This window comes from Chelonia mydas, chromosome 2 (assembly GCF_015237465.2).
Source record: "Chelonia mydas isolate rCheMyd1 chromosome 2, rCheMyd1.pri.v2, whole genome shotgun sequence".
In the NCBI taxonomy this organism is placed as follows: Eukaryota; Metazoa; Chordata; order Testudines; family Cheloniidae; genus Chelonia; species Chelonia mydas.
Genome location: NC_057850.1, coordinates 235,188,395 through 235,213,288, shown reverse-complemented (window position 1 = coordinate 235,213,288; position 24,894 = coordinate 235,188,395). Strand labels below are relative to the sequence as shown.

The window sequence follows — 24,894 nt, the reverse complement described above, 5'->3', positions numbered from 1 at the left end:
GATAGGTCAGGTAGTCATATTCTGACAGTAAAGCCTGGTGATTAGTTATCCTGAACAGTAATGTTGCTGACTAGTAACTCTTTCGACCAAAAAGATCCAGAAGTTTCTGTTCTTATTACAGGGTGTGGCTTTTTGGGTATGTTGCCTGCAGTTTTCATTGACTGTGTCCACAATCAGAGATTTTAGTGCTGGGTGAGAATAAAAACTCAGAATCCCTGGCCTGGACATAGTATTTATTATCAGTCTGCTTGCATGTGGGAGGGAGTGTTGCTGGAGTTTGCCAGATGGTTTTGACTGGCTCATGGAGGGCTTCACTAATTGGCAGTGGTACCCATGCTGAGATAAAGGTGTGCAATACGTCCAGGTGCTTGCGATGGGAATCCGGGACTTCTTTCAGGGTAATTTGCATGGTGTCATTGAGCCACTTCAACAGGTCCTGGAATTGCCTAAAGGCATGACCTAACGATGACAGTGGCGGCATTACGGTCTCATCAGGTGGCAAAAAAGAGATGTTTGTAAGGGAGGGTAACCTCCTTGTCCACCCTTGCCTCTTGCTCTTCAAAGGTCTCCTTGGGCTCAGAGTGCAGAGAACGGATGGATGGTACTGGTGAACAAGGTGTTCCCTGTGGGACTGAGCTGAACTGTACCAACAGAATTTTGTACAGGCATTGATGATGTTGCAGAAGCCGTTCTGTGAGGTGCTGACATCAGTACCAAAGGGGTCGAGGATTCCATTGAAGTCGTTCTCTTGGCTATCGTACTCTTCGGAACTAAGCCCTCTACCACTGAGGTAGTTTAAGTCTTAGCAAGCTTCACAGTACCTTAAGTGCTCAGAGCCTCACCAGCAATCCTCTCAGGGCAGGAGGTCTCCAGTGACCAGATCGTTGATGAGCAACTCTCAATTGTGCTCCTCTTATCCCCCTCCTTAGACTTTGAATGGGAAGCTCTCAGTTGGCGCAGTTATCGGTAACTCATTCATGGAGACTGTTGGAGACCAGGGTTTCAGTGAAAGCTTTGAAGCTCTCGGTGACCATACTCTTGATGATGACAGGGCACTGACAGAGGTGACAGGTCCCTGTGTGTGTGTGGGGCGGGGTGGGGTTCCTGCACCCAGGTCAGAAGCTAGTCTTAAGGCTTGCTCCATCATTAAAAGCACACAGCTTATTTCTCTGTTCTTCCAGGATCTTCCCTTAAAAGAAGTGCAGATCTTGCACTTTCTGGGAATATGTGAGTCCCCCAGATAAAGAATGTACTTGCAGTGCCTGTCACGAATGGGGATTGCTTCTTTACAAGAGAGGAGCCTTTTAAAGCCTGCAGAGCCCAACATCCCTGACAGAAGAAAACTTGTTCAAGACCCTCAACAGGGGAAAAAAAAGGGGAACAAACATTCCAACAACTGTAAGATACTAAACCTATCTCTACTAAGAGCTAACTATCAAAACTAAAATACTTATCAAAGAGGGAACAGGCACATGCTAAACTCCATCTCTGGAGTGGCCGAGAAGGAACCGAGGGCCGTTCACCCACACAGTCCCATACCGCCTTGGTACAGGGCCCTAAGATGTGTACGGCAGATGCACAGGCCAAAGCAGGCACTGCCACCAAACAGGTACAGGGGCATATGTGCACCTAAAGTGGAGCACCCACAGGGACACTACTCAAAGAAAAAACTCTCTTACCAATCAAAACTAAATGAATTTTATTATATATATTAGCCAGTCAGAGGTACTGCTTCCTTTTTATCACTGAATTTCAGTTATGTCCATAAGCCTCTTACAACAAGAGGGATGTCAGACTGCCTCAGCACATTTCTAGTTCAGATACATAGTGTAAGCACATCCAACTGTGAGGGGATTTAATACCCCTCTGGATCTTACTAGGACTAAGGACACTGAGGTCACATCCCAGCACCCCCATGAAATTTGGGATTCCACAACACCTCACTCTCTTATGCTCGTTCAAAGGGACCTGGGAGGTCCAGGCTGCTCAATCAGATCCACACGCTTTCTATACCAGGCAAAAAAGGGGGAGCAAGAGTGGGGAAGAGGCTGTGCTGACTAAGGGATCAAAATCTCTGTGAAAGAAAATCTCGGTTCATATTTTTTGTTCTTGGAAGTAGCAAGTATGGACTGGGGAGATCCCACTTTGGGGCGACTACATATCTTGTGCATGCACCCCTTATAGAAGGTAGTGATTTCAATATGCTCAAATGCAGAGCCATGTGAAAATTTTAGTTATTGTGAATTTCTGACTGCATCACTAACACTCTACCCACTCATCAATTTCCACTGAGGACTTATTCTGGCACTCCAAACCTGGGAGCGGCTTCAACAAGCACAAAGTTTTATACAGTTATTTTTAAATTCAACTCCTATAGAAATGTTTTCTTCTTCCCCCAAACATGGAATTCTTCCCAAAATTACATTGGCCCAATGCCCAGGAAAAGTAATGTTCAGTCCTGGATCAGTAATTATTTCTAGGCAGATATCTTGCAACTCTGCAGATCTTAATAGGAGCTTTATAGCAATGGTATGGGGAGATTTTCAGTTTCCTATTCTTTCACTCATCCATCCATGTCCCTCTTCTCCTTTTACTCTCTCACACTCACCTCTTTCCTCTAGCACTCAAAATCTTGACATTGACCGAGCCGCTCATGAGTAATGGGATCATTCTAAACTCCTACTGATAAAATGTCTATACACCAAGCCATTATGTATTCTGTATCCGACATGTAATTTACAGAAAAAACTATTGTAGATATAATTGAGGGTGGGGTTTTTTTGTTTTTGTTTTTTTAAGAAATGCTCTTGGTACTAATTTTGAAAACAAAAAATGCCTTTAAAGCCATGTGACTTTGTTATGCTGAGCCCAAATGTGTCTCTATAAGCAAATGAAAATTGTTTTCAGTCCATAAACATGTAGAAATGTAGTCTGTCTTCAGATAGTCCAGGGTTAAGTGAAAGTAATCAGTCCTGCTGGGATCTGAGAATCTCCCCTTTCCAATGGTACTTGCTCTGCAGGGCCATGTGATAACAGACTTAAAAGTTTCAACATTTTTATATATTACACACAAATTATATTAAAAGAACATTCTTAAGGTTGCAAAGTCAAGCACTCAGAATTTAAGAAATGCCATAATTACGGTTGCCTGTGCAATCTTAGAATCATAGAATCAGAACAGGAAGGGACCTCGAGAGGTCATCTAGTCCAGTCCCCTGCACTCAAGGCAGGATATTATCTAGACCAGGGGTGGGCAAACTACGGCCTGTGGGCCAGATCTGGCCCCTCAGGGCTTTGGGTCCGACCCGCAGGATTGCCCCCCCGTTGGTGCCGCAGGCCCCGCACCACTCTCAGAACCAGCTGGGGCCCGGGGGGGAGGGGGGGCACCGCAGAGGGCTCCATGCTTTGCCCTTGCCTCCAGGCATCACCCCCGCCATTGGCCGGGAACGGGGAACCACAGCCAATGGCAGCTTTGGGGGAAGTACGTGGAGACGTGGCAAGGGCAGCATGTGGAGCCCTGTGGCCCACCCCTGCCCCAGGGACCGCGAAGGGATGTGGTGCTGGCCGCTTCCTGGAGTGGAGCGGCGCGGCACACCATGGGGCCAGGGCAGGCAGGCAACCCTTCTGCACCCCAACCCTCTCCCCTGAGCCCCCTCCTGCACTCTGCACCCCTCCTGCACCCCAACCCCCTTCCCCAAGCCCCCGCATACACCCCGCACCCCTCCTCTGCCCCAATCCCTTGCCCTGAGCCCGTTCCTGAACACCGCACCCTCTCCTGCACCCCAACCCCCTGCCCCGGCCCTGCATACAATTTCCCCACCCAGATGTGACCCTCGGCTGAAAAAGTTTGCCCACCCCTGATCTAGATCATCCCTGACAGGTGTTTGTCCAACCTGCTCTTAAAAGTCCCCAATGAGGGAGATTCCACAACCTCCCTAGGCAATTTATTCCAGTGCTTAACCACTCTGACAGTTAGGAAGTTTTTCCTAATGTCCAACCTAAACCATCCTTGCCGCAATTTAAGCCCATGGCTTCTTGTCCTATCCTCAGAGGTTAAGAACAACAATTTTTCTCCCTCCTCTTTGTAACCACCTTTTATGTATTCTCAGTCTTCTCTTCTCCAGACTAAACAAACCCAATTTTTTCAATCTTCCCTCATAGGTTATGTTTTCTAGACCTTTCATCATTTTTGTTGCTCTTCTCTGGACTTTCTCCAAATCTTTCCTGAAATGTGATGCCCAGAACTGGTCATAATACTCCAGTTGAGGCCTAATCAGCGCAGAGTAGAGAAGAAGAATTACTTCTCGTGTCTTGCTTACAATACTCCTGCTAATACATCCCAGAATGATGTTTGCTTTTTTTCCAACAGTGTTACACTGTTGACTCATATTTAGCTTGTGATCCATTATTACCCCCAGATCCCTTTCCGCAGTACTCCTTCCTAGGCAGTCATTTCCCATTTTGTATGTGTTCAACTGATTGTTCCATCCTAAGTGGAGTACTTTGTATTTGTCCTTCTTGAATTTCATCCTATTTACTTCAGACTATTTCTCCAGTTTGTCCAGATTATTTTAAATTTTAATCCTATCCTCCAAAGCACTTGCAATCCCTCCCAGCTTGGTATCTCCACAAACTTTGTAAGTGTACTCTCTATGCCATTATCTAAATCATTGATTAAGATATTGAACAGAACCAGATCCAGAACCGACCCCTGCAGGAACCCACTCATTATGCCGTTCCAGCCTGACTGTGAACCACTGATAACTAATCTCTGGGAATGATTTTCCAACTAGTTATGCACCCACCTTATAGTAGTTCCATCTAGGTTGTATTTCCCAAGTTTGTTTATGAGAAAGTCATGTAAGACAGTATCAAAAGCCTTACTACAGTCAAGATATACCATATCTACCGCTTCCCCCCTATCCACAAGGCTTGTTACTCTGTCAAAGAAAGCTATCAGGTTGGTTTGACACAATTTGTTGTTGACAAATCCATGCTGACTTATTTCCTCACCTCATTATCTTCTAGGTGTCTGCAAACTGATCTCTTAATTATTTCCTCCATTATCTTTCCGGGTACAGAAGTTAAGCTAACTTGTCTATAATTCCCCGGGTTGTCCTTATTTCCATTTTTATAGATGGGCACTATATTTGCCCTTTTCCAGTCTTCAGGAATGTCTCCCGTCTTCCATGACTTTTCAAAGATAATTGCTAATAGTGCAGATATCTCCTCAGTCAGCTCCTTGAGTATTCTAGGATGCATTTCATCAGGCCCTGGTGATTTGAAGATATCTAACTTGTCTAAGTAATTTTTGACTTGTTCTTTTCCTATTTTAGGCTCTGATCCTACCTCATTTTCACTGCCATTCACTATGTTAGATGTCCAATAGCCACCAACCTTCTTGGTGAAAACCGAAACAGAAGTCGTGTAAGCACCTCTGCCATTTCCACATTTTCTGTTATTGTCTTTCCCCCCTCATTGAGTAATGGGCCTACTCTGTCCTTGGTCTTCCTCTTGCTTCTAATGTATTTGTAGAATGTTTTCTTTTTAACCTTTATGTCCTTACCCAGTTTGATCTTGTTTTGTGCCTTGGCCTTTTTAATTTTGTCCCTACATACTTGTGTTATTTGTTTATATTCATCCTTTGTAATGTGATCAAGTTTCCACTTTTTGTAGGACTTTTTTTTTTTTTTTTTTTTTGAGTTTTAAATCATTGAAGATCTCCTGGTTAAGCCAGGGTGGTCTCTTGCCATACTTCCTATCTTTCCTACGCAGTGGGATAATTTCCTTTTGTGCCCTTAATAATGTGTCTCTGAAAAACTGCCAACTGTCTTCAACTGTTTTTCCCCTTAGACTTGCTTCCCATGGGATTTTACCTACTAGCTCCCTGAGTTTGCTAAAGTCTGCCTTCTTGAAATCCATTGTCTTTATTGTGCTGTTCTCCCTCCTACCATTCCTTAGAATCATGAACATTTCAAGATCACTTTCACTCAAGTTGCCTTCCACTTTCAAATTCTCAACCAGTTCCTCCTTATTTGTCAAAATCAAATCTAGAACAGCCTCTCCCTAGTAGCTGTCTCCACCTTCTGAAATAAAAAATGGTCTCCAATACATTCCAAGAACTTGTTGGATAATCTGTGCCCTGCTGTGTTATTTTCCCAACAGATGTCTGGGTAGTTGAAGTCCCACATCACCATCAAGTCCTGTGCTTTGGATGATTTTGTTAGTTGTTTAAAAAAAGCCTCATCCACCTCTTCTTCCTGGGTGGGTGGTCTGTAGTAGACCCCCCACCATGACATCATCCTTGTTGTTTACCCCCTTATCCTTACCCAGAGACTTTCAACAAGTCTGTCTCCTATTTCCATCTCAACCTCAGTCCAAGTGTATACATTATTAATATATAAGACTTATGATACAATCTTTAATTATATGACTAAAAATTTTTTTTTTGCACAGGACCCCTACCTCATTCAGTGCACAGTTTGGATGATGCTCACTTAATGAGCAGCTATTCAATATTTTGAGTTCTCTTTACTGTTCAGTGTCTGACCTCCATGCTTTACTTATTGCACACTGTTCAGACCCTGCTCTGAAGATAGAATTATTAATTTCCTCAAGATCTTTTATATGGCACTCATCACGATAGTATCTGAGTATTTCACAAACATTAAATTTACTTTCTTAACTCCCCTGTGAGGTGTGTGGACTGAGGTACAGAGATTAGGGACAAAAAGTATCCATTAATTCTGGGTAATATTGAGGATCTGATTTTTCAGAGTACTAAGCATTATACAGCACTTTATATGTTCAAAGCACAGAGCCCATTGGCTTCAATTGCAACGACAAGAACTCAGCTCTTCTGAAAAAACAGACCCTAGGCACCCAGAAAGTCAGGAACCCAGAAAATGGAAAACACACAATTAGTGACACGAGTTTGGATTAAGTGACTTGATTAGCATCACACAGGAACTCTGTGGCAGAGGCAGCGATAGAATCCAATTATCCACGGCAGCATGCCACGGCCTTAAGCGTGAGACTATCTTTTCTCTTTCTGCAATTCACTGCCTCATTTGCTACACACCTTCTAACTTCTGCAGTGATTGAGACGGGGTCCTCCTTTGCTACAATTCATCCCCAGAGCAGGTCCACTCTCTGCACGGAATGAGACAGGGGTCCTGTCACGGGGAAAAAAATCAGAGTGACACCATGTAATTGAAGACTATCATAATGCATATGCACAAGAGGGCTGAATTAACGTTGCAGACGTTCAGTTCAAAACTTAAAAAAAACCTGACAGCTGTCAGTGGTTTTCTTGTGCATTGATTCTTTATCTCCCAAAATAGTATCTGTACAATCTAGTATTCTACATGCTGCTCTGATATAAATATTGATTATAAAGGTTCAAAATATTTGTAAACTTCTCATGTCCTATTTATCGTTTATTACTAAATGAACATGCCACTTACAATAGTCTGAAGGGCTTTACATGCACTGTGACCTACATTTCAAAACGAACTGGTTTGAGGAACTGTAGTTTAAATACTAAGATCCACTCCCATGAATTTTTCAAAGGTGTAATCTCATTTAGTAGCATTATTCCTGGTTTACATCAGACTAAGTGTCAATTCAGGCCTAGAATTCCTTACAAAACTTCTGTCTGCTGGGTCCACTCAGCACTTGATCAAGATATAAGTGTGCCTTGAAATCGGAAAGAAACTAGCAAACACGCTTTGGATGGATTAACTAGTCAATGCAGGGTAGTGTGGTCTGCTATATAGTGAGAAAATGTTCTCATTTAGCTGAGAGCAATAAACTAGGCAATATTAATTAGTGATTTAATATTTTCAGACAACTGTGAGAATCTGGAGGCAACGGCCTTAAAGCCTTGAAATTAAAGAGCGGCCTGTAACACAGAAAGAAAAGGAGTACTTGTGGCACTTTAGAGACTAACAAATTTATTTGAGCATAAGCTTTCGTGAGCTACAGCTCACTTCATCGGATGCATCTAAGTCTCTAAGGTGCCACAAGTACTCCTTTTCTTTTTGAGGATACAGACTAACACGGCTGCTACTCTGAAACCTGTAATACAGAGGTTTTCATTAAAGATTACGCTTCTGACCCAGAGATCTGGAAAATCAAATCCAGAGAACAGATATGGCACTGTTCTTCTGATCCTGTCCATGCTATTTCATGTAGTATAGATACCGAATAGTCTTTGCTTTTATAATACAATTAATATTCAAGTCATAAATGAAAATGATCCAGAATTTAATTGAGGTAAAAAACAAATCGATATTTTGTGGAAAGGATTTTTTATAATTTTTTCTTGTTTTTATAACAGCTCAAATTTGGCAGTGAGAGTGCTCCAACATGCAATGACTGGAAATGCCAAAAAACCTAGAGCTGTCGATTAATCACAATGAACTCACGCAATTAACTCAAAAAAATTTATCGCAATTACTCGCAGATTTAATCGCACTGTTAAACAATAGAATACCAATTGAAATTTATTAAATATTTTGGATGCTTTTCTACATTTTCAAATATATTGATTTCAATTACAACACAAATACAAAGTGTACCGTACGCACTTTATTTTATTTTATTTTTATTACAAATATTTGCGCTGTAAAAATAACAAAAGAAATAGTACTTTTCAATTCACCTCATACAAGTAAAGTAGTTTAATCTATTGTGAAAGCGCAATTTACAAATGTAGATTTTTTTCTTACATAACTGCACTCAAAACCAAAACAATTTAAAACTTTAGAGCCTGCAAGTCCACTCAGTCCTACTTCTTGTTCAGACAATTGCTAAGAGAAACAAGTTTGTTTACATTTACGGAAGATAATGCTGCCTGCTTTTTATTTACAATGCCACCTGACAATGAGAACAGACGTTCACATGGCACTTTTGTAGTCAGCATTGCAAGGTATTTACACGCCAGATATGCTAAACATTCGCATGCCCCTTCATCCTTTGGCCACCATTCCAGAGTACATGCTTCCATGCTGATGACGCTTGTTAAAAAAAATAATGCGTTAATTAAATTTGTGACTGAACTCCTTGGGGGAGAATTGTATGTCTCCTGCTCTCTGTTTTACCCGCATTCTGCCATATATTTCCATGTTATAGCAGTCTCGGATGATGACCCACCTTGTTGTTTGTTTTAAGAACGCTTTAACTGAAGATTTAACAAAACGCAAAGAACGTACCAATGTGAGATTTCTAAAGATAGTTACAGCACTCAACCCAAGATTTAAGAATCTGAAGTGCCTTCCAAAATCTGATCGGGACAGGATGTGGAGCATGCTTTCAGAAGTCTTAAAAGAGCAACACTCCTATGCGAAAGCTACAGAACCCAAATTACCAAAAAAAAAAAATCAACCTTCTGCTCATGGCGTCTGACTCAGATGATGAAAATAAACATGCACTGGTCTGCACTGCTTTAGATTGTTATCCAGCAGAACCCATCATCAGTATGGACACACGTCCTCTGGAATGGCAGTTGAAGATGAAGGAACATACGAATCTTTAGGTTTCAGAGTTGCAGCCGTGTTAGTCTGTATCCGCAAAAAGAAAAGGAGTACTTGTGGCACCTTAGAGACTAACAAATTTATTTGAGCACATCTAGCACTTAAATATCTTGCAATGCCGGTTACAACAGTGCCATGCGAACACCTGTTCTCACTTTCAGGTACATTATAAAGAAGAAGCAGGCAGCATTATCTCCTGCAAATGTAAACAAACTTGTTTGGCTGAACAAGAAGTAGGATTGAGTGGGCTCTAAAGTTTTACATTGTTTTATTTTTGAATGCAGGTTTTTTTGTACATAATTCTACATTTGTAAGTTCAACTTTCGTGATAAAGAGATTGCACTACAGTACTTGTATTAGGTGAATTGAAAAATACTATTTTTTATTTTTACCATGCAAATATTTATAATAAAAAATAAATATAAAGGGAGAACTGTACACTTTGTATTCTGTATTGTAACTGAAATCAATATATTTGAAAATGTGGAGAACATCCAAAAATATTTGTATAAATAGTATTCTATTATTGTTTAACAGCACGATTAATCGCGATTAATTTTTTTAATCACTTGACAGTCCTAAAAAAACCCAACGTATTTCCTTTAGATTTTGTATTAGGAAGTCTGACAAATGGTGCTGTGCATATGAACAGTATGTGCACCTCTCTGTGGGCCTGACCTTACTCCCACTGAAGTCAACTGTAAAAGTTTTGCTCCTTACTTCAATGGAAGAAGATTTAGAAACTGACAAAAGAAGGTCTTTTCTTTGAAAAGGATTACAGATAAAGTTCTTCACAGCAATACATGGCATATTTCACTGTCACAGATCAGGGTGAGCTGTACCTCTGACACCTCTCTGGCTTCCCCCTCACATGTTAGACCCCATGCCTGCATCTCTCCCAGAGTGCAGTCCCACAATTCTCCCACTCCTAGACCTGGTTCCTGGCACAGTACCCTGTGAATTGCCCAGGATTACTCCCAACAGGTCCACTGGGTTTGGGTACCTGCAGTTATTTCCTTTCAGAGCACATGACCAGTGGTGAATACAGTGACCCAAAACAGCCTTCTTAAAACAAGTATTGTTTAATCTTAACAGTAAGAATAGCAAAGCAGAAAAGAAAAAAGAGGAGTTGTTTTTTAAATAGAGCCTACACACCTCTATCTAACCTAAAGTATGACCATCCCAAAACATTAGCAATCTATGCACAATAAGTTTCCTCAAAACCCCCTAACATCTGAAGATCATTTTCTCCACTTTATCCAGCTGTGTCCTTCCTCAAAGGCATGTGTCTAATTAAGCCCTCCTGAAGCTTTTGATTCTCCCAGCTCTCACAGGGACTGAGTCACTTTTGGGTAAAACTTGTCTCCAGGCCCAGCTGGGGACTGAGTAAAGGCATCAAAGTGAATTGCTTTGCATTGTTCCTCAAGTGTTTGCAGAGAGGGGAATCTCAGGATTCATCTCCCCTTTCTTGGGTGCATTTCCTGAAAAACCTGCTAGTGAATTAATAGGCATACAATAACCACCACACCAACAGTCAAAATACAGTATTCATAAATTATTATGGGTAGCTACATGTTCTCACATCCACACCATGGGCTGCTGAACCAGAGAGCATATTTAGAGACTATGCCGGTGTATATTGCAAATTGGTTGTAGGCAAGATTAGTGACAAACCATCTTGTACTACAATATCTTTAAACAAACATTTTAACAATCATCACCAATGACCCTTATGCTTATTTTTTAGCATAAATTTGATCTAGTTGGTATTAGTGAAACCAGGTGGAATGATTCCCACGATTAGAATGTTAAAAATCAATGGTCCTAATCTATTTAGGAAGGATCGAGTGAGCAAAAGGACAAAGGAAGTTGCACTCTGTCAAAATTGGCATTACCTATTTCTGAGTCACTTATAACTTAGAAGAAAAATATCTTGAATGCTTATGGATCAGTGTCTTACTGGATAAAAAGCACAAATGAGGGATTAGTTGGTGTCTGCTACAGATCACCAAATCACTAAGGAACAGGACTGACCACTTCTTTACGCACCTATCTTTAATGTGTAGGGGAAAAAAGCAGTGTGATCAGTGGGGACATCAATGTGGGTGACATATGCTGAAGGTCTCGTGCTGCCAGTACCTGGAATTTCTAAATATTACAGATGACAGTTTCCAAACTCAAAAAATGTTGCATCCAACATGGGAAAATTCTACATTAAACCTTGTTTTGACAGATAAAGAGGAACTGATCAGAAAATTAAAAATTAATAGTAACTTAGTTACAAGTGATTATGACTTCATCACATTTATAATGTGTAAGCAGAATAAAGTCCAGAGCAGTGATATATATACTTGGTGTTTTAAAAGGGCCAGTTTTGCAATGCTGAAAACAATTGAGCCAAATCAGCTGGAAGGACCAATTTAATCAGAAATTTGTGAATGATATTTGGGAATTGTTTAACAACAGTTTACTAGATACCCAGACAGCAATAATCAAGGAAGAAAACATACAGGTTAAAAAATGACCTGGTTTAGAAGGGAAGTGAAAGCAGCTATAAAAAATAATATATAACCAACTGAAGAAAGGGGAAGTTGTTAGTAATGAATATAAATCAGAAGTTAGGAATTGCAGAAAACTGATAAAGGAAGCAAAGTAATATGAGGAGAAATCTATGGCCAGCAGGACGAGAAGAAGTGTATTAGGAAGCAAAAGAATCTTAACAATGATTTTGACCCATTACTGTATGGAAATGGTAGAATTTTAAATAATACAGAAAAGGCAGAAGTGTTCAATATATATTTCTATTGTGTATTTTGGGGAAAAATGAGAGAATATCATATCATATAACACGCTTTTTATTTCACAAGTATCTCAGGAGGAGTAAACAGCAACTACTAATGTTAGACATTTTTAAACCAGATCTTGCATCCAAGAGTTTTAAAAGAGCCAGCCGAGAAGCACACTAGACCATTATTGCTGATTTTTAATATGTTCGGAACACTGGAGAAGTTCCAAAAGATTGGAGGAAAGCTAAGGTTGTACCAATATTTTAAAAGTGTAAACACGATGAACAAGGAATTATAGGCATATCAGTCTGAAATCAATTCCTGGCAAGATAATGGAGCAGCTGATTCAGGGCTTGTTTAATTAAGAATGAGAGAAGAGTGGTATAAATAATGCCAATCTATATGGGTTTATGGAAAATAAATCCTGTCAAATTAACTCGGTATGTTTTTGTAATGAGATTACTAGTTTGGTTGATAAAGGTAAAAGTGTTCATATAATATACTTTGACTCAGTACTGCATAACATTTTGATTAAAAACTATAAAGATAGGAAATTAATATGGCACACATTAATGGATTAAAAGATGGCTAACTGAAAGGTCTCAAAATGTAATTATAAATAGGGAATCATCATCAAGCAGGTATGTTTCTGGTGAGGTCCCCCTGTGGACCTGGTGCTACCTAACATTTTGATTAATGACCTAGGAAAAAACAAATCGCTGATAAAGTTTGCAGATAACATAAAAAATGGGAGAGTGGATAATAATAAGGAAGATGGGTCACTCATACAGAGCAATCTGGATCAGATGATAAGCTGGGTGCAAGCAAACTATTCATTTTAATATGGCTAAATGTAAATGAACATATCTGGGAACAAAGAATGTAGGCCATACTTCCAGAATGACAGGTTTCAGAGTAGCAGCCATGTTAGTCTGTATTCGCAAAAAGAAAAGGAGTACTTGTGGCACCTTAGAGACTAACCAATTTATTTGAGCATAAGCTTTCGTGAGCTACAGCTCACTTCATCGGATGCATAAAAGTGGAAAATGCAGTGAGGATGTTTTTATACACACAGACCATGAAAAAATGGGTGTTTATCACTTCAAAAGGTTTTCTCTCCCCCCACCCCACTCTCCTGCTGGTAATAGCTTATCTAAAGTGATCACTCTCCTTCCAGAATTGGGAACTCTATCCTGGGAAGCAGTCACTCTGAAAAAGATTCGGGGGTCGAGGTGGATAATCAGTTGAATTTTGAGCTCCCAGTGCAACACTGTGACCACAAGGGTTAATGTGATCCTCGGATGCATAAACAGGGGAATAGAGTAGGAGAAGAGAGGTTATGTTATCTCTATATTTTTCACGCAGAGTTCAATTTCCTTCAGCTATTTTTCCTTCAATATCGATGCTTAAATGCTTTTATATTATTTATAAAGATGATCACAAAGAAAATATTCACTAAGAATATATCTATGCAAGCAAATTCAGACCTGTACTTCTCCAATGATGCAATGATCCAATGTTGATAGTAACAACAGAGAAATGGTAGTTAGACAACACACTGGTTAAAACTATCTGCTTCTGGAAAACTGCCTGCCCCTGACAGTAGAAAATTAAGTATCTAAAAAGTGCAAGTTTGGACAAGATCAAAGACATAAATCGCTAACCAAAACCAGAAATACTCACATGCTAACAGCCTAATTATTAACAGAAAATATATGAGCTTCATCGATGATAGATGTTGATGTGTTCTCTTATTTTGTTATGTTTCCATTGCTCTACCCATAGGAGAGAGTCCAATAAAAGTTACAGAAATTACACTGAAAAAGATAATTTATAATACAGTACCCACTTAATCAGAATGGCTGCTTCATCCACTCTCCTCCAAGAGAACCAATTTACTCTAGCCACAGTGAGCAGCAGCCAGAGTCACAGCAGTGCTTCCACCTAATAGGGATACATTTAGCCAGCATCAAGGGGTCAAGTGATGTTTAACCAGGTACTAAATGGATGTGAAATTCTCCTGTCTGAGCACCTTTAAATACAGAAATTGCCCCATAAAGATAAAATGCAGTAACACACTTTTATTCAAGACAGAATGTTATCATTTTAGGTCTTCTCAGACTTTTTCCTGTAAATCAGGACTGGCAGTTAATTAGCACAAGAATGTCCACTGGAGTGTTCCAGTGTACATACTACTGTACATGTATTGGTGCTTTCAGTCTTCTTAAGTGGAGTAATTGCAACTTCATGTATTTACGCACAAAAACTTGTAAGTTGTGTTCCATGATGTGGGGATTCAGGCGTTCCTAGCATGTATCCCATTATCGACAATGGGTGCCAGGTAGTTAGCTGAACTTCATATCAACTTCTCAAAACCCCAGTAAGTTGTGATCCCAAAACCAACACTCAGAAGGCAGAGTAGGAGGGCCAATGATTACAATCCTAGATACCGACAGCTCTACTCCCTTCCAGGGTCACTGGAATACCTGGTCTAGTCAAGCACAAAGCAGGAGGACTAGTTTATTCACGGGGTCAGAAGGGACCATTGTGATCATCTAGTTTGAACTGCATATTGCAGGCCACAGCACCTCACCCACCCATTCCTGAAATAGACCCTATCCTTTGGCTAAGTTACTGAAGTCCTCAAATCATGGTTTAAAGACTTCAAGTTACAGAGAATTCACCATTTACATTAGTTTAAACCTGCAAGTGATTCATGCCCCAGGCTGCAGAGGAAGGTGAAAAACCACCAGGGTCTCTGCCAATCTGATCTGGGGGGAAATTCCTTCCCAACCCCAAATATGGCAATCAGTTAGACCCCTAGTATGTGGACAAGACCCACCAGACAGATAACTGGGAAAGAATTCTCTGTAGTAACTCAGAGCCCTCCCCATCTAATGTCCTGTCTCCAGCCGTTGGGGATTTTTGCTACTGGCAGTCGCCAATGGGCCACATGTCACCATAGGCAGTCCCATCATACCATCCACTGCATAAACTTATAAAGCTCAATCTTGAAACCAGTTACGTTTTTGGCCCCACTGCTCCCCTTTGGAAGGAACTACTGGGGCCTTCTTGAGGGAGTGGGAAGTGACATGGCTAAGTAGTTTTACACTAAATCACTCTCCTCCATAGGCCTAGAAGTGTCAACTTTCCAAGAACAGTTTTATTGCACTGTACAGACTTTCAGCCTTAGAACATTGACTTGACATGCATTTGACCTGACAATTGGCAATTCTGGGAAGGAAGGGGGGAAAAGGGTTGTTGACATCTTGTGTTTCAACCACAGCACCCAAAACACAGCTAGATCTGAGGTGATATAGAAAGAGTCCAAACCAAAATATACAATCCAGTCATTTGCCCATTGATGGCAATGACTAAATGCCAAATGTCCTTAATGTGAGGCCACCTTAAGTGTTCCAATTTTTCTGGCCAGAACAACACTCACTTTCCATTTAGTAACACATATTTCTCCTGTCCACTCTGAGATTAAAGATGGGTAGGTAAGTCAGACATTGAACTCTTCCACCTACAAACACATATTTGGACACAAGCCAATACTATGTTTAAAAGTATACATGCCTCTTTTGTAAGATGACTACAAATGTTGCTATTTTGAAAAAAAGTTTTGTAAAAAGCGTCAGAGCAATGGAAAATTTTGATTTAAAAAAAATAATACACAGATTTGGAAACCATCCATGATTTTTTGCAATATTTTCTATCTCATGATCTCACTTGTATGGTGGAGCATAAGCTGGACTGGGCATTGCTTCTGGAGAGCAGGGCCTCTATTTTTTATAGTGTCCTGCAGTTTCTGAGAATGTGGATGGGCATAAGAAAGGGATGGAGAGACTAATGGGGTAAATTAGAGAAGAGAAATGTAAAACTCAGATTGTGGAGGGAGAAGAATGAAAAGACAAAATACAGGAGAGGCAGTAGTGGACAAAATATAGGGAAAGAGAGTGAGAGAAGATGGGGAAAAAGTGAGAGAAGAAAAAGAAAAAGAAAAAAAGACACTTAAGACAACTCAAGAAAAGATACAGCATGATCTATCATAGAAAAAAGAAAAGAATAAAAAAGTGGAGCAAAGCCAGAGAAGGCAATAAGGTATAGCAAAAGCAAAGATGAGCTAGGTAAAGCTGATCAAATAATATTCAAGTAAACAGACTATTCAACAGTTTTTACTGCTATTTGACAAATTTATTCAATTAACACTTTTTTGGTACTCTCTGATAGCTCCACAGCTAGTGAGATTCTATTTGGTGAACGTATTTGACAAATTCTAATGAAATTACTCGAATAATACTAGGACATTTTTTTTTATTTAGCTATTCAACCTTCCCTAGTAATAAGTCACCTTTTAAAATGAAAAAGCTCAGGAGGTCCTCCTGTTCAAAAAACATAGTTAACTATTTCCTCTTTCCCCCCAGCTGATGCATTATCCTTCTCTCAACACATGGAAGCAAATAAATAGCATTTTACCACGTTTGGCAAGGAGGACACAGTACTGTTCTAATTTATGCTGGAGACCAGACTGTACTCTGGTTTACCACAGGATTGTGGGAGAACAAAGGACTTAAAATCACCTTTGTCCTCATCCATCTGGCCCATAGTCTGAATCCAATCTGGAATCACTGTTCTCCACCAAAAGAATCCCTCAGCTTCACTATCTCCCCGATAATAATACTGCAACCCTCTGGCAGCTCCCAGCTTTACTTTAAATAACTAGAAGTGTTAATTTCATTTTGCTGTTTCTAATTTGTCCCTATTTTCCAGTTGCATGAAACACGCACAAGATCTGATTATGTAATCTCCAGATATGTGGGAGGGAACTGCAGTCTCGCCTGAAAAATCTCCTACTGCTTATGTATTCAAAAGCCCAGCTGCATACATCTCAAAGGCACATCAATGTATCTGAGATTACAAGTGAGCCCTTACGTTCTATTTTACAAAATGGACTACCAGATAAAGGGTAGAAGAGAGATTTAAATTATTTAAATAAAAAAAAAAATCTTGAATCAGATCTTCATCTGGTGTAAATGAGCACAGCTTCATTCAAGTTAATGGATCTGTACTAATTTATATAAGCTGAGGTTCTGGCCCCTTCTGGGTAGGTCTACTCTGAAAAGTAAGCCCAGGGTTCAAACTTAGGCTCAAGCCTAACCTCACTTCCATCTATACACAAATTGCGCTAACCCAGGGATCCGAACCAGAGGGGTGGAAGATCTGAGCCTGAGTCAAACTGGGACCCAGGTTCAAGCCCTACTGCTTTGCAGTGTAGATGCAGCTTTGGGAGTCACCAGAAGTATTCCACAATCACACGAACCAACCTTCTTTGTCCTCTGAACAGTCAAGTGGCCGACAGTGAAGTTTTCCCACCCTGCAGCACAAACAAGGGGCTAGAGTAGCCACATTTTGGGAAGTCTGGTATGTGGGTGTTTGGACTCAGGCCCTCATGCAGTGTAGACACTGGAGCCCTAGGTTGGGACCAAGGGTTCAACAATTCCTAATCCAAGGTTACAAATGAGTGGAGACAATCAAGTCCTAGGTTAACAAACGCAGGGGCTGCTAATTCAAGTTCTATTAGCCATGAGTTTACATTGTAGCATAGACAAACCCTCTGTGAAGTTATTTTAATGGTCTCAATCCAACCGCCAATGGATAAAAACCAGGTTAGTTACTTGTTCTGTTACTGTTGTTCTTTGTGATATGACATTGTATTCCACGTAGGTATGTGCATGCCCAGTGCATCGAAACTGGAGAAGTTTGCCTACTAGTACTTGTATAGGGAGTGCTCTAGAACTGTGGCCCTAACCCCCTTCCCTGGCTCTATAAGATTGGTGGTGCCCCGGTCCCACTCAGTTTCTTTGCACAGAACAACAAGAGGAGAGACTCCAATGCAGAGCGGATGGAGGGTGGGTCGTGGAATACCCGTCTGCACTGACATCGCAAAGAACAGTTACCAAACAGGTAAGCAACCATTTTCTTTGAGTGGCTGCAGATGTGTACTACACTTAAGTGACTTACAAGCTGTACACTTGGGAGGTGGGTCTCAGGATCTATTTAAACAATGACTGCAGGACTGACTTCCCAACGTTTGCATCTGATCTCAAAGCAGTCATGATAGCACAGCGCTTGGCAAAAGCATGTAAAGAGGACCAAGTGCTAGTCCTACAATGTCCAAAATTGAAACATCACTGAGGAATGCTAATCAACGTCACTTGGGCTCTCGTCAAAAGGGCCCTGCAATCTCCATGGAGGCACAGTCTGAGCTATGTCATAAGCGGTTGTAATACAGCACGTTATTTACCTGGAAACCATTTGTGTAAAGACTGCCTTACCCTTCATCTATTCCACACAGGCAGTTGGAATAATGCTCTCCTCGATGCAGAACAGCCGAAGTTTCGTTGCCTCCTGACAAAGCTGGCTAGAGCAATCTTCTCACTGGTTCTTCACAGTACATTGCGGCGGTATTGTCGGTGAGTATGTAAACCGCCAAGTCCCTGTTGTGATTCTGAAAGGCTTGGTAGGCACTGTAAATAGCTCGCAGATCAAGGATGTTGATATGCAGGGAAGTTTCCTGTTCTGACCATAGCCCCTTAATTGTCAATGTCTCTAGATGAGCTGCCCAGCCTGTAAAGGAGGCATAGGTGGTTGTAGTCCTGGTTAGTAGGGAACGGGGGAAATGGAGCACCCTGGCACACACTGCACTAAACGTCTACCACTGTAAGGAGTCTAGCATTCTCAGAGGCACTCAGACCAGCCTCTCCGAAGAATGACAACTGGGATAACAAACCATCTTCAAACGAGTTACAGCTTGTGACTAAGGCTCAGTTTTGCACGCTGGACTTTGTACATGCATGCAGCCACATAGCCTAACAAACTGGGGCATACGTGGACCATGGTTGAAGGTTCAGACTGCAATGCCAGACATAAGCAGCAAATTGTTCAGAATTGTTCGTTCGGCAGAAAAGCTCTTGCATTCATAGAATCTAGAAGAGTGCCAATTAACTCAATTCTTTGAGTGGGTACCAATATTGAGTTTCTCTTGTTTAGGATGAGGCACAGAAGAGACACAAAGAGATGTAGTGTGAACTGGACATTAGAGGAGGACTTCTCTGCATTTGCCTCACTAACCAGTTGCTAGACATGAATTCCCCTCTAACTGAGGTATGCTGTTGCCATGGTCACGCACTTGGTAAAAATACTGGGAGCCAAAGACAAGCCAAAGAAAGCACAATGTATTGATAGTGCTGACCTACAATGACAAACCTCAGAAACCAATTGTCACATGAAAATAAGCATCCTGAAGATCCAGGGCAACAAACTAGTCAGGGGGAGAATAGCTGCCAGGATGACCACATGGAATCTCAAGTATCTGATAAATTTGTTGAGATCAAAGATAGGTCTTATCCCACCTTTGGGTTTGTGGACACAGGTTCACTCATGATGGCTGATAGGAGGACAGTCAAAGAAAAACATGGCACGGAACAGAGATGGGTTGAATACTTCAGCCAGCTACTTAACAGACCATCCTCAACTGAAACAAGTGTTATTAACAAGATACCTTAAAAGCCTATTGAGCACCACCTTGACTCACTACCCTCACTTGAATAAACAGAAAAGGCAATCAGTATGAGCAGCTCAGCAAAGTCCTCAGGCAGAGACGGAATACCAGCAGAAATATATAAATCTGCTGGTCCAAAGGTGGCAACAACATTCCAGGAGATCCTTACTGACATCTGGGAGAATGAAGAAATGCCACAAGACTTCAAAGATGCTATAATTATTCCTTTATTTAAAAATAAAGGCAGCAAAACCATCTGTGATAATTACCGTGGGATATCTCTATCTGTTGCTGGAAAACATCTTAGCTTGTGTCTTCCTGAACCAATGGATTTCATCCATCTCAGAAGCCAATCTACCTGAGGCTCAGTGTGGATTCAGAACTGGTCGTAACATCACAGACATGATTTTCAGTGTCAGGCAAATACAAGAAAAATGTATTGAACAAAACATGGATCTGTTTAGCGTCTTCATTGATCTGACAACAGCATTTGATACAGTCAATAGAGAAGGACTATAGATGATCTTCAGTAAACTTGGTTGCCTAGCAAAATTGGTAAAGATCATTCATTTATTCCATGAGGGAATGCAAGGTCAGGTACTTTTTCATGACCATCTCACTGACTCCTTCCCATTTCAAATGGAGTCAAACAAGGCTGTGTCCTTGCCCCTGCACTGTTCAACCTCTTCTTCACCCAAGTTCTCAACCATGCTACAAATAGGCTCCACAGAGGCATATACATCAGATACAGACATGACAGCTCAGTCTTCAGTCTCGTAAGACTTAAAGCCAAAATAAAAGTAACAGAACTACTACTAAGAAAAGCACTCTTTGCGGAGGATTGTGCCCTCCTAGCGCACACAGAGGGAGATCTCCGGTGCATCGCAGATCATTTCGCTAAGCATCCAAATAGCTTGGCCTCACAATCAGCCTGGAGAAAACTGTGGTGTTGCATCAGTCATCTTCACCGCTCCAGGCCATATCCCCCCGAGCATCTCCATTAGTGGAACCCAACAAAAGCAAGCTGGCAGGTTTACCTCTCTCGGTAGTAACATCTCCCATGATGGATCTCTTAACAAAGTGATGACAAACAGGATACAGGAAGCTTCCTGGTCACTAAGAAAGCTACATATCAAAGTCCTGAAATCCCACAACATAAGCCTCTCAACAAAAATAATAAAATTTACAATGCTTTTGTGCTCACATCTCTCCTCTACTTCTGAGAGACCTGAACACCATACAAATGGCATATCAAACAGCTAGAGGCCTTCCACATGCAGATTCTGCGCACCATTATGGGGATCCACTGGACAAAATTACCAAACTGGAGGTCCTCCAAAAGTCAAATGCCACAAGCATCAAGGCCATGCTGATAAAAGGCCAACTACGCTGGGTTGGACACATCATTAGGATGCCTGAACATCAACTCCCCAGAAAAATTTTCTGTGCAGAATTGGCACAAAGACACCAGAATCAAGGCCGCCCTGGAAAGCACTACAAGGACAATATCAAGAACAGCATACACTTTGGTGCAATAAAACCGATGATCTTGAGAAGGCTGCATCTAATAGATTAGCATGGCAACACACAATATTCAGCTTTCCAAGCCTTTGAAGAGGACAGAAATAATCAAGTGTTAGCTACAAGAGAAAAGTGTCATACCACTGCTATGGCTACCAAGATGCTCACCAATTGCTTTGTCTGCCCAAGCATGCACATCATGCTTAGGACTTCAGAGTCACTCTAGAATCCACATAAAGAGATAGCATGAAAATATCATCATCGAACTGACACACTACGCAAACAGACAGAAATACACATTTTCAAATGAGAGTGGAAAACCACTGCCATCCAGCCAATAGAGAAAGCAAGCAAATTCATTATGCAAATTTTCAAAGGTTCAAAAAAGCGTTTAATACATGGCCTCAGATCTCTTCATTTCTCTTTCTTTCATCTGCCAAGAATGACTGTTCTCATTGGACTCCTCATGGTGACAACTTCACAGCATTCCTTTAAATTAGTTTTATATTGAAATTAATCTGCCAATTATCCAGACAAATCCATTTTAGCCACTGCAATTTCCTACTAATATAAAGACAATCCTTTTCCTCATATACCTATCTATAGTTTTCAGACACGTTTTATTTCGTGCTTTTCCTATTCACTTTGAAGAAACAATTCAATTTGAACGTTACTGTAACAATGGCAAAAATGGCTTAGGAAAATAAATTCTGATTGATACATTATTAAAAATACTAATCTAGGTATTTGTATGGCTCCCCTTCCCACAGAATCTGAGCACCTAGCAATTTGATAACCCAAACCCAAGATGTTCATTCCACACGGAAGCCAAGATTCTGAGGTTATGACAACATCTCCATAAGTCTGCAAACAGGCTACAATGTTGTAGATTCACGGGGGGAAGTGATCAGTGTGTATTTTTAATACCCACATTAATTATTCACAGCACTGGTGAAACTGAATACTGGAAGCCACTCTTTACAAGAGCTGTCTAGCGGTTCAGAGGCTGATTGCAGGTTGATGAATTCTACCCCTAGAATTCAATTCCGGGAGTGAACACAAAAAAAAAACATTTGAATGCAGGTGCTTAATGACTAGCAATACTCCATAAACCTTTTCAAACTATACCATCTCCAGAGAAATAATTAGTTTGATTTTTAGAAAGTATGTAACCTTTTCTCTCCATGTCTGAAGGCAAGTCTACACTACAGTGCTACATCAGCACAGCTGCACCAGTGCTGCTGTGCCATTTTAGCACCTCTGGTAAAGACACGCTATGCCAATGGGAGAGTGCTCTCCCATCAGCAAAATTACATTACGTCCGCGAGAGGCAGAAGCTATGTCAGTGGGAATGCACGTTCTGCCGACATAAGGCCAGTGTGGACAGCACTTAAGTCAACGTAACTTGAGTCACTCGGGGCGGGGGGGTGGGGTCTTTTTCACACCTCTGAGTGACGTAAGTTACATCAACTTAAGTGGTATTGTAGACCAGCCCCGAGTCTCTCTAAAGAAATCTTTAAAATAAAATAAACAAGAACACAGATCAGTGTATTAGAGCTTAGCTAATGCTGTGAATGTATGTAAAATGCTGCTTAGTATTAAGTCAGAGCTGTGTTTTTCCAAAGAGACACTCTGAGATTCAACTCGGCCAAAGCATTTCTCTTTCCCCACTTATCCCATACTTTCTCATTCCAACACTACAAATTCCTAGACTTATCTTCTGCACATACAGGTCAAAACAAAGTATGTTATATGCTCCTGGGGGAATTCGGTGCCACTGATCAAACACAGAATTAATATCTCCCAAAGATTTCACCCTTCCCCCTCTCCCCCCGCAGCTATGAGAAGGGTCACACTGCAACTACACCTTTCACCACCAGGGGATGACGTGGCACCAGAAAAGAGGGCAGTGGGCTCATGGGCCGGAGCAGCCAGCTGAGGAGAGACAGGTGGCAGAGGCTGCCTTCCTCATAATACGCTGCCCGCAGGGCCAGGTGAGAAGGTACGGGATATGCGGGGAATGGGCAGAGAGGTGCACATGGAGCTGCTGGGGTGTCACAAAGACTGGGGTTCAGAAGGACTAGTGGGGGGACAGACTGGAGTTGGGGCACATGAGCTAGTAGGCTGACAACATTGAACCAGGGGCTGAATGGAGAGTGGAGATGCAGGGCCACATGGGTATATGTGCACATCTGGCTCGCTGAATGGGGGTACAGAAACACATGCTTGACTGAATGGGAGAGGCTAGGTTTCAGCCAGGGTCTGCATGATGGAGGCTCCCCAATTCCCTAACAATCCCTCCCCACAAAAAAGTTTCATACTTCTCCCACCCACACCCAACAACTCTTCAGGTTCACTCCTCAGGCTCCTTCCCAGCAATTACTTCCCTCTTCCTCAGCTCCTCCACTACCCCCGACTACCCTGAGCCTTTACATTGCTTCTGATGGGTGTGTGAAATACATTTCTGTATTGTAGTTTAAATAAATTGTTACTCAAAGTTCTGTATTAACATGCTTAGTAATCTATTTGTCAAAAAACATTTCCTGAATCTTTTTTGTTGTCTGTATTGTTACAGACATACTTGCTGACAGGTATTTTGAAATAAATTACCAAAATAATTGAAACTGGGGTGATTACATTATGTAATTTTGATAAATAAAGTATGCAGAACTTTGCAGAATTTTAAAATATTGCGCAAAGACTTCAATTTTTCAGTGCAGAATTCCCCCAGGAGTAAATTATACTTTGAATTCAGTCTCAATCCTAACAAGGTCAACACTCACTTCTTCCATCAGTCTTACCAATTCAACGCCTCCAAGTTTATACCAGCTTCATCCCCCTGTTCACTGCCAGCAAGTTTCAAGGGCTGTTACCCCTCTCCTCTTCTCCTCCACAGTCCTACCTACACCCTGCGATGTCTGTCATTTCATTGTTTCTATCTTTGATCAAACTTGATAAGCTCTGTCAGACAGGAACCTTTACTTTTTGCTTCCATCTTCTGAGCTCGGTGAACATCAATGATACTATTTAAATAATTAATATTATGGTACCAAAATTCATGAACAGGTGACAAAGAAAAAGGACTCTTCAAAATATTTTGGTAGTGGTTTGCACATAATCTGTTTCGTGTTAAAAAGATAAACCCTGAAACACATACCTCTAGTTTTTAAGAGCCAAACTCCTATGTCCTCAGATTAGACCAATTTTGTTTTACCCATTAATGGATTATCTCAGGGAATGGCCCTCTGCCAATCCAGAGAGAACTGCTGGCTAACTTCATTTACTTCAGGGGGCTGGAATATGCAAATTTCTCTCTCCAGGAAACAACCACTTAACTGGTTTCATGCTGAAACTTGAGAGAATGCTTCTAAGGCCATGTGTACACTACAAAGTTTGGTCAACATCAGTAATGGTGGTGAACATCCATTACGACTTTTGTACATCCTGAGATGTATGCATGCTTGGCTGCTTGCACTGGCACTGCATG

The 24,894-nt window shown here is 41.2% G+C and overlaps 1 protein-coding gene across 8 annotated transcripts in view; it reads right to left on the bottom strand.

Moving 5' to 3' along the window:
- Positions 1-24,894, bottom strand: part of CCNY (cyclin Y) — a 217,104-nt gene that overhangs the window by 93,927 nt on the left and 98,283 nt on the right. Inside the window, exon 2 of one of the 8 annotated variants that reach the window (XM_037890998.2) lies at positions 7,082-7,175. The exons of the other annotated variants lie outside the window; for them this stretch is intronic. The gene's annotated coding sequence lies outside the window, so the exon portion shown is untranslated. The remainder of the gene's footprint in view (positions 1-7,081; positions 7,176-24,894) is intronic. 8 annotated transcript variants of the gene reach the window in all.